This window comes from Macaca fascicularis, chromosome 9 (genome assembly GCF_037993035.2).
Source record: "Macaca fascicularis isolate 582-1 chromosome 9, T2T-MFA8v1.1".
Taxonomy (NCBI): Eukaryota; Metazoa; Chordata; class Mammalia; order Primates; family Cercopithecidae; genus Macaca; species Macaca fascicularis.
In genome coordinates this window covers 25939649-25951034 of record NC_088383.1, presented here as the reverse complement: position 1 = coordinate 25951034, position 11386 = coordinate 25939649, and the positions used below count along the sequence as shown (strand labels likewise).

General features: G+C 40.7%; 1 long non-coding RNA gene across 1 annotated transcript in view; it reads right to left on the bottom strand.

Moving 5' to 3' along the window:
• Nucleotides 1-3074: 3074 nt before the first annotated feature.
• Nucleotides 3075-11386, bottom strand: part of LOC135965034 (uncharacterized) — a 48850-nt gene continuing 40538 nt past the window's right edge. Inside the window, exons 7-8 of the long non-coding RNA XR_010577873.2 lie at nucleotides 6482-6612; nucleotides 3075-5038 (exon numbers count right to left, since the gene is read on the bottom strand). This is a non-coding gene — a long non-coding RNA (uncharacterized lncRNA). The remainder of the gene's footprint in view (nucleotides 5039-6481; nucleotides 6613-11386) is intronic.

Below are 11386 nucleotides of genomic sequence, written 5' to 3'. Positions count from 1 at the left end.
ATTCCACTCTTAGGCACTTACCCGAGAGAAATGTCCACACAAAGGTGTGGATGTGAATGTTCACAGCAGCATTGATCATAACAGCCAAAACCTGGAAACAGCCTAAAGGTCCGTCAACCGGTGAATGGATAAAGAAAATGTGGTGCAGCCATGTAACAAAATGCTATTCGGCAGTAAAAATGAACAAACCACTAACCCGTGCAGCATCACGGGCACAGCCCAAAAACATTATGCTAAGTGAAAGAAGCTAGACACAAGAGACCATGCACTTATAACAAACATCCAGAACAGGTCAGGCATGGTGGCTCACGCCTGTAATCCCAGCACTTTGGGAGGACGAGGGGGCTGGATCACGAGGTCAGGAGACCGAGATCATCCTGGCTAACACGTGAAACCCCGTCTCTACTAAAAATACAAAAAACAAATTAGCCGGGCGTGGTGGCGGGCACCTGTAGTCCCAGCTACTCAGGAGGCTGAGGCAGGAGAATGGCACGAACCAGAGAGGCGGAACTTTCAGTGAGCCGAGATTGCGCCATTGCACTCCAGCCTGGGCGACAGAGTGAGACTCCATCTCAAAAAAAATAAAAAATAAAAATAAAAATATACCCAGAACAGGCCAGGCACAGGGGCTCGCACCTGTAATCCCAGCACTTTGGAAGGCCAAGGCAGGCAGGTCAGGAGGTCAGGAGTTCGAGACCAGCCTGGTGAATATGATGAAACCTGTCTCTACTAAAAATACAAAAATTAGCCAAGCGTGGTGGCACATGCCTGCAATACCAGCTACTCAGGAGGCTGAGCAGAAGAATCACTTGAACCCAGCAGGTGGAGGTTGCAGTGAGCCCAGATCATACCACTGCACTGCAGCCTGGGAGACAGAGCTAGACTCTGTCTCAAAAAAAAAAAAAAAAAAAAAAAAAAAAAAAAAAAAATCCAGAACAAGCAAATTTATAGAGACAGAAGGTGGATTAGTAACAACCCAAGCCTAAAACTGAGAACAAGAATCAACTGTAAATAGGCACAAAGGATCTTATTGGTGGGATAAAAGATGTTCTAATACTAAGTAATGGTGATAGCTGTACCACTCAGTGAAATTACTAAAATTCATTTCACTTGAAAGTGGTCGGCCGGGCGCCGTGGCTCAAGCCTGTAATCCCAGCACTTTGGGAGGCCGAGACAGGCGGATCACGAGGTCAGGAGTTCGAGACCATCCTGGCTAACACGGTGAATCCCCGTCTCTACTAAAAAAAAAATACAAAAAACTAGCCGGGCGAGGTGGTGGGCGCCTGTAGTCCCGGCTACTCGGGAGGCTGAGGCAGGAGAATGGCGTAAAAACCCGGGAGGCGGAGCTTGCAGTGAGCTGAGATCCGCCCACTGCACTCCACCCTGGGCGACATAGCGAGACTCTGTCTCAAAAAAAAAAAAAAGAAAGTGGTGATATGTAAAATGTACCTCAATAATTTTATTTTCTTCTATTTACTTTTTTTTTTTTTTTTTTTTGAGACAGAGTCATGCTCTGTCACCCATGTTGGAGTGCAGTGGCGTAATCTTGTCACACTGCAACCTCCGCCTTCTGGACTCAGACGGTCCTTCTGCCTCAGCCTCCTGAGTAGGTGAGATTACAGGCACACGCCACCACACCTGGCTAATTTTGTATTTTTAGTAGAGACAGGGTTTTGCCATGTTGGTCAGGCTGGTCTTGAGCTCCTGGCCTTAGGAGATATGCCCACCTTGGCCTCCCAAATTTCTGGGATTACAGGCATGAGCCACCACATCTGGCCAATAATTTTATTTTAAAATCAGAACTACCACTCTAAGTAGTCCCACAACAATTCACAATTCAATCAAAAATTCACTTGATTTTCTAGAATCATCTCAGTTCTTATAAACTCATTTCGTATAATGTGTTTTATATTTCCTGATTTGATGTTATCTGTGAACATCTATGTAAACAATTCAAGAAACTTCTGGTTGCCTCCTCATCTATATAATCTATTATTTTATTTTATTTAGCAAATATCTGTTGGGCATCAACTATGTGCCAGACATAGTCCTAGTCTAGACAATATATTTGATGTTCTATGTAAAAGATATCCAATTGTTCTAGATGGAAATGATATAGCAGCGAACAGTCATGTTTCTGCTATCATGGTGCTTGCAGTCCACGGAGGAGAACAACAATAAACAAATGAAAACACAATATGACATAATTTTAAGATGTAATAAATGCTTTGAAAAAAATACAGTAGAATAAGAATATATAAGGGATTGGAGGTCAGGGAAGGCACCTCTGATTAGGAAGCACTGAGCAGACAAGTGAATGATGTGGAAGAGTAATGGACAGGAACACCCAGGAGAACAACTTTCCTGGCAAAAAATAACAAACATAAAGGCCCTGATCAAGCTCGGTGTATCAACAGGATCAAGCTCAGTCTATCCCAGGAATAGCATCAACAACTGCATGGATGGAGGCCAGGGAATTAGGGATGGAAAGAGGAGGCAAAGATCAAATCATGTAAGGCTTTATGGGAAGTCATAGGGAGATTTTTCCAGGAGTGACAAAATCATAGGGGCTGCCATCTAGACTTAAGAGGGAGGGTAGGAGAAGAAACAGAAGAACCAGTTAGGAAGCTGTTGAAGTAGCCAAAGTAAGAGGTGATGGTGGTTTGCACTAAAGACAAGTGGGGAAGGCAGGATGATAATGGTCATAGCGGTTGAAAATTGTTGAATTTAAGATTGTAATTTTCGATGGGTAAAGAAAGCATGGTAAACATACGTAGTGGAATATTATTCAGCCATAAAAAAGAAGGAAATCTTGTCATTTGCAACAACATGGATAGAACTGGAGGTCATTTTGTTATGTGAAATAAGCCAGGCACAGAAAGACAAATATTACATGTTCTCACTCATATGTGGGAGCTGAAATTTCAAATTTGAACTCATAGAGATAGAGTAGAATGATGGTTACCAGAGGCCGAGAAGGATAGCAGGGAGTCAGGGATAAAGTGGAGATGGTTAATGGGTGCAAAAGTGCAATGAGATAGAATGAGTAAGAACTAACATTTGATAGCACAATAGAATGACTACAGTTAATAATAATTTATTATATGTTTTTAAATAACTGAAAGAGTAGAATTGGAATGTTCCTAACACAAAAAATGATAAATACTTATGATTATGGATACCCCAACTACCCTGATGTATCATTATACATTGTACATCTGTTTCAAAACATCATATTTTGATAAATATAAGCAACGATTTTGTACTCATAATTTTAAAATTTTTTAATTAATGTTTAAAAAGATTATAATTTTCAGGAGGTCATGAATGTTTTCCAATAATACTCCCTGTATATTACATGCAAATATGATTTTCCTCATGTAGAAATAATATTAATATAGAAAATCATTTCTGTAAATCCATTCTGGGAGTAGAATCCTAAATTTAAATTTTGAAAGATTTTTATTCTTTAGAAAAATCACTGTTCCTGCATATCAGTATAAAAGTACTTCTATCCCAATTGAAAAATGATCAGAAGACATGAATAGAAATTTCAAAACAAAAGAAACATATATGACCAGTAAACATGAAAGGGTTGTTCAACCTCATTACTAAGTGTGGAAATGCAAATCAAAACACAGTGAGATACAAGTGAAACTTACATGCCTGACAAAAAGTTAAAAGTCCAATAAAACCCAAGTTATTGGCATCAGACATGGAGAAAATGCAGGGGATGTGGATCTACAAATTGTCTAGGACACTGCTGGTAGAAATGTAAAATTAGTATGTTTTGAAAGATAATTTGCACTATCTTGTGATGCCAAGTATTCACCTACTCTATGAGCAATTTCCATCTCAATATATACCCAAAAGAAGTTCTCACACATGTATACCCTGTGATATGTACAATAACATTACTATATCACTATTTAAATATAAAAAACCTAAAAACAACCTAAGGGCTCATCAACAGGTAAACAGTTACATAAACTGTGGGATACTCACACTTTTAAAAACAAAAGCAAGGACATTGTGAACACAGGATTCCAGGAGGTAGCTGAGCCCCTTGGATGGAGTGAGATATGAGGATGAGAAAGGGAAGGACTATAGATTTAAATGCAAAATATTGTCAATGTCCTAGTTTTTGTACTAAGTGGTGGACTCATGGGTGCCTATTTAAAATAATTAAATAAATGAGATCATAAGTGGACCAATGATTAAAGTATATAGAACCAAGAATTATGGTTAATCAGGGGTCCTGAGGTCAATTAAAGAAACGAAAGAAAGGAACAGAAAGGGAAGGGAAAGGAAGGAAATAAATCATTATCAAATTCCATTTCTTCTATGGTCTTCGCTCCAAATGAATGAGCTTCATGGGCTACATGACCACCCTCACCCTTTGCAAGTCACTGGGCTGACACATCTGATAAGCCAACGGAACAAATGTCTCCATAGGTGCCAACACACTTTGCCTCCTGAATAACACGGCCAGCCCTTCTTACTGTCCTTAGCCCAGTGGTCCAGCAATTTGCCTGTGGAAAGTTCGGCGCTCTGGCAGGCCTGTGGGGGTAGCATTTGAGATCAGGATGGATTTTTCTTCAGGGAATTTCTTCAACTGGATCTTTGCATTAATAACAGTTGTGAATCATTTACAGTACATTTTGCAGAGCCTTTATCTTGAACAATGCTCCACTTCAGGCTGAACTTGAATTTCACTTTCTGAGGGTCAAGTCCTTTCTTCCCTCTCCTATCTGTCTCTAAGCTTATGTCATCTGTATCCAGAGCACTATTCATAGGCCTCCAAGGTGTCTCCTCGAAGACTGGCTGACCCACTTTCCAGATGGAGCCAACATCATCCTCTGTCTCATCCGTAAATCATGAACAGAAGGCCCAGGAAATGAGAAGTGGAGTCCCCACTGGGAGAGGAGCAGAGCTTCCAGCATGGGGCCCACAGCGAGATCACAGAAGCACAGCGGAATTCTCCAGAAAGCCCAGTTGTGATCAACGGCAGCACAGCCTGGTCCTACATGAAATGTCCCTGGATTTTAAAACACAAATAAACAGTAATGCAGAAATTAGAGAAGACGTATCATTTACCAAATTTAATCTGGCACATTTAATAATACATTATGATAATTATGGCACCTGAAAGCTAGACATAAAAACTCATTCCTTTGCAATTCATTGGCAATAATAGTTATTTCTGACATTCCCTCGGACCAATGATGGGAAAGAGAAAAGATAAAGTTAATGAGCTTCTCCTTTGACAGAAGGAGGTCACAGGCCACTCTTCTGGTCGTCATCCCCTAAAAAGGATTAAAGGTATGAGTTCAGGGAAGGATGACTTCCCACAGTACTTTCTTGAAGTTCTTTTGGAAGAAGAAATAGTTAGATACCCTAGAGAGGCTGATTTCAGTGTTCATTTAGAAGTCAAAGGCTTCAGGTCAGACCTTGGTCTCATAATAGATTAGCAGCAAGAGAAATTATTACTGTGGGTTTTGTTTTTGTGCTTATTTACTTATCTAGACATCAAGAAACTGTGAAACTGAGCAGCCCTTCAGTGGGAGCTGGTAGGAAGGACAACTAGATATGTAAGTAATCTAGAAAAACAGCCGTACTTTCAATAATCCATATCAATAAAATTTAGTTCAAATATTTGCCTAAGACTTTTGCTTTTTAGTACTCATACGTTTTACTACTCACTTCAAGTAAATTAAGAATTGAAGTCGGAAAGGCCAGATCACAGAATGCCTCTTAAATATAGGCAAAGGATTTTATATTTTATACAGTAATTCCTTGATCACTAATAAGTTTGTCTCTAATATTGACCCAAAGCTGAGGAAAAGAGTAGTTCTCAGACAAAAAGTGTCCAGGAATAGGTGTCAACATAGCCAAATGACTTGTGAATTAGTGAATTCCTAAAAGCCAGGACAGAGAAAGTTATTTTCTCCTCCAGTTTATTGGCTTTGTGTTACACTGTCTAGGAAGGAAGCTAGGTTTCCCCACACTCACATCTACTCCCGCCTATGAAGAAGGCAGATGTAGGACAAGGACCAGGACAGTACCGGACCATAGCACTAAGGGGTAGGCTTTTAGGAATTAAGAGTGCAGAAGATAGGCCAGGCACGGTGGCTCACACCTGTAATCCCATCACTTTGGGAGGCCGAGGCAGGTGGATCACGAGGCCAGGAGATCGAGACCATCCTGGCTAACACGGTGAAACCCTGTCTCCACTAAAAATACAAAAAATTAGCCGGGCGTGGTGGCGGGCGCCTCTAGTCCCAGCTACTCGGGAGGCTGAGGCAGGAGAATGGCATGAACCCGGGAGGCAGAGCTTGCAGCGAGCCGAGATCTTGCCACTGCACTCCAGCTTGAGCAACAGAGTGAGACTCCATCTCAAAAAAAAGAGTTCAGAAGATAAAATTTAAAAATCAATCCATTTTAATCAATAAAACATCTTATCTCTGTATAGTATACCCACCTGAATTCCTTTTTCAGAATCGTTTTCCTTATTTAAACTTGCCATTTGAGCAGCTGAAGTAAAAATATGGGCCCAGGACCCCCTTCTTAGTGAGAAAATCACTTCCTACCCTCACCCCAACAACATCGTCACTAAAACAAATCGATAAAAACAGCCTCCAATCAAAGGTCAAAAGAAACCAGGGGGAGCTAAGGGAAAATGTACCATTAAGTGGGCAGTTCAGCCTGGTCATTTAGATCTTCTTTCTAAGAGCGCTAAGTTTTAATTCATAAACTATCTCTTCCTGGTTTGGCTTGGCTTTTGTGGTTTTTTCCTTGCCATAGAAGTGATAAGGCATGAAATTCCAAGTTTAGAGTGTGAGCCTGGGGGAAAAATAGCCAAGAAAACCACTTGGTTGCCTTCCAGATAGGCTTCTATGTCATAGGGACAAAAAAAAAAAGAAAAAGTTCTTGCAACTGCTCCTAGCTGAATGCACTAGACAGAGGGGCCATGTCCAGGTTGGAGTAGAAATTCTAACAATTAACAGTATGTGTGACTTGGGGGGTGGTTTTCACCTCCTACATATAAAGCTGAATGAAGACCCCATTCAGTCAGGCTGGGCACATTCTTTATGACCAAGCCTGATTCATACCTCCCACTGCCATTGGATGGCTCTGAGGTGGCATACAGGAGTACTGCCTGTGACCAGGAAGGGTAGGCTAGGAACATGCCCTCTGACCTGGGCTGGGCAAATCTCTCATACCAGGTACTCTGCAACTCAGAAGGACCACAGGGAACACAGAAGAACCATGTGAGAACACAGTCAGACACAGGAGTAGGGGACCAAGAGCATGCATCCATCCTGAATCTTTTTTTTTTTTTTGAGATGGAGTCTCACTCTGTTGCCCAGGCTGGAGTGCAGTGGCCCAATCTAAGCTCACCACAACCTCCACTTACCGGGTTCAAGTGATTCTCCTCCCTCAGCCTCCTAAGTAGCTGGGACTTCAGGCACCTGTCACCACGCCCGGCTAATTTTTGTATTTTTAGTAGAGATGGGGTTTCACCATGTGGGCCAAGCTGGTCTTGAACTCCTGACCTCAGGTGATCCACCCACCTCAGCTTCCCAAAGTGCTGGGATTACAGGCATGAGCCTCTGTGCCCGTTCTGTTCCTTTTTAATGCAAACAATACTTTTTCTTGAGGTCTGACCATTGTACAACAAGAGTCAAGTGCAAGTCACCAAGATTTTGAAACTCCAAATTTGTTTTTGTTTTAGTTTTTTGCTTTCTAATCATCATAAGCAAAAATTTCGGTTAACAAACTCAGATGTATATGGATTGTGGCTTTAAATATTCTAGAAGCTAAATTTTTACTCTAATACTTCATCTAAAGGAGCAAATCTGAAATTCAGCCTCAACCATTCTGGAAAGATCTGCCTGTCCTATACCAGACTGGACCCAGTTCTTGGGCCTCACATGGTGGCAAGGCATTGGGGCATAGTCGTCGGGATCTAGCCGTGCTGTTTACCACTAAGATATAAACTGCCCTTGATTGTATAGACCCAGACCCAGTAGTTTTTTGATGCATGCCAGACTGTGCATGGGCCACGGGCATATCTGTCTCATGCCATACTGAACTCTGAGGTGCGTGTAACCTAGGATTGCCAGATTTAGCAAAAACCAAACAACCAAACACCCAGGATGTCCAATTAAATTTGGATTATTTGAAATTATTTGGAAAAATTTGGAAATTTGAAATTATTCAGACAAATAATACTTTAGCATAAGTACGTTGCATGAAATATTTTAGACATACTACACAATTATTCATTATTAGCCAGGTGTGGTGGCTCATGCCTATAATCCCAACACTTCGGAGAGGTAGGAGTATCACTTGAGGCCAGAAGTTTGAGACTGGTCTGGACAACATAGTGAGATCCCATCATCTCTACAAATAATTTTAAAAACTGGAAAAAAAATGTTTAATAAAGTCTTTTCCAGAAACTTGACAGAGTGAAAAAATAAATATATGAATTTAAAAAATTAAACAAATGGCCGGGCGTGGTGGCTCACTCCTGTAATCCCAGTACTTTGGGAGGCTAAGGTGGGTGGATCACGAGGTCAGGAGATCAAGATCATCCTGGCCAACATGGTGAAACCCCATCGCTACTAAAAATACAAAAATTAACTGGGTATCGTGGCACGTGCCTGTAATCCCAGCTACTTGGGAGGCTGAGGCAGGAGAATTGCTTGAACCAGGGAGTCAGATGTGAGCCGAGATCATGACACTGTGCTCCAGCCTAGTGACAGAGAGAAACTCCGTCTCAAAAACTATAAATTAAACAAAGTATTCAGTATTTATATAAATTTTAATTTTAACTAGACATCCTGCCCTTCATCTGACAGCCCTACTATGATCCCTACCTACCAATATTCTTCTCTAAATCTTGCTGCCTCCCTGAGACACCATCAGTAATCAAGGCCTGGGTCACTGTTGCTCTGAAATTATGAAACTCTTCTCTTTTTTTTTTTTTCTTTTGAGACAGGTTCTCATTCTATTGTTCAGGCTGGAATCCAATGGTATGATTATAGCTCACTGCAGCCTCAACCTCCTGGGTTCAGGGGACCCTTCCACCGCAACCTCCCGAGTAGCTGGGACCACAGGTACACACCACCATGCCTAGTTAATTTTTTTAAAATTTTTGGTAGAGATGGGATCTCCCTGTGTTGCTCAGGCTGGTCTTAAACACCTGAGCTCAAATGATCCTCCCACCTGGGCCTTTCAAAGTGCTAGGATTATAGGTGTGAGCCACTGCACCTGGCTGATTGTGAACCACTTCTAATACCAGTTACCAGGGGAATTTCCTGGGGAATTTATTCTCATTTGGAATAGACTTTTTGAAACAAAGCCAGGAACATCTTGCAGATGGTTCTGCTTTCTACCTGCCACATACCTGCCCTGAGACCATGAATTACCGTCTACAAACTTGAAAGAGTGGAGAAATTAAAGTCTCAAAAGGTTTGCCTATACTTTGTTTTTTCCCTTTAGTTCTCTCTCTCTCTGTCTCCTTCTCTCTCTCTCTCTCTCTGTCTCCTTCTCTCTCTCTGTCTCCTTCTCTCTTCCCCCCCCCACCGCTCCTCCCACTTCTTTCTGCTTCCTTTTCACAATATCAAAAGAAAATATTGGAAAAAAGCATTTTTCTTCTTATCAAGAGATTAGGCCAGTTCTGAAATTATGAAAGAGATTTGTTTAAATACAATAAGATGTTAGAATCCCAGGAAGCCATAGGCACCTTAGAGCAGAAATACGAAGGGGCAAATATATTCACATCTCCCCAAATCATTTTTTTTTAGATTTATATTTCAAGATGGAAGACTTTCTCTGTATAAGTGTGATCCCATTATAACTGAAAAGAGAAGTACTAAGAAAATACATTGTTGTCTGACAGCTACACATGCTTGTTTTTAAAATGTGTTTTATTTATTTTATATATGTTTCATTGACTAGATTGTTCCAACAAACTCAGGAATTCATTCTGAGGAATGAATGACGCAGCTGCACAAGATATATGTGAAAAAGATGCTCACTGCAGCATTGTTTATGACAAAAGTGTGGACCAATTTAAATGTCCTTCAATCTAACATTGGCTAAATAAATTTTGTTATAATTACCGACTACAGCTATTAAGCTGGATATTTTATTTATCATTGTTTCAGAGTTTCTAAAGAAAATGAAATTAAAAGATATAAAGAGTTGAAAAGAAGTTATAAAATTGCAATTATCCAATGGCAACATAACTGTGTTTGCATAAAATCTAAAATAATCTGCATATTAATTATGTGAATTAATAAGTGAGTTTAACAAGGTTGCTAGATGCATGTGCAATATACAAATATTAGTTACATCAATATGGATATTGGATCATATGTATCTATATATATATATATTACACCAATGTAGTTTAAAGTTGAAATATTTGTTTTAAAAAGTTAGGCTAGGTGCAGTGGCTCACATCTCTAATCCCAGCACTTTGGGAGGCTGAAGAGGGCGGATCACTGGAGGCCAGGAGTTTGAGACCAGCCTAGCCAACATGGTGAGACCCCATCTCTACTAAAAACACAAAAAATTTGCTGGGCGTGGTGGTGCATCCCTGTAGTCCCAGCTACTTGGGAGGCTGAGACAGAAGCATCACTTGAACCCGGGAGGCAGAGGTTGTAATGAGCCAAGAATGCACCACTGCACTCCAGCCTGGGTAACACAGCAAGACTCCATCTCAAAAAAAAAAGAAAAAGAAAAGAAAAGAAAAGCTTACAGTGGCTTCAAAAAAGGGAAGATTTGCAAATACTCTGCACAGAAAACTATAAAATACTATTTAGTGAAATTAAAGGAGACCAAAATAAGGGAAGAATAGATGATGTTGATTAAATACAAGACTTAATACTGCAAAAGTGTCCATTTTCTTCTGGTTGAATCTATAAATTTAATGTAAGCCCAACTAAAAACCCAGCAGATGTTTTTATGCCTGATGATTTTGGGACTTAAATGGAAATGCAAAGAGCTGCACAGAGCCAAGACAATCTCGAAAAACAAAATGTCCTTAAACTCCCAGATATTGACACTTTCGGTAAAGCTTCAGTAGTTAAGACATTGTGGTATTGGCTCAAGGGTTGTCAAAGAGACAAATAAAACAGAATAGAGTTCAAAATCAGACCCATGTATGTGGTCACTTGATCTGTGACAACGGCGGCTCTGCAGAACAGTGGGAATAGGACACTTCTCAATACGTGATTCTTAGTCCACTGGATTACACAGATCCACCTTCAGCACTGAGGCACTCATTCTCCCAGTTGCTGGGAAAGTGGGCTGCAGATGGCTTGGAGCCGCATCCTTCTCTGGAACTTTTCTTAGTTGAAGAAAACTGCTTCAT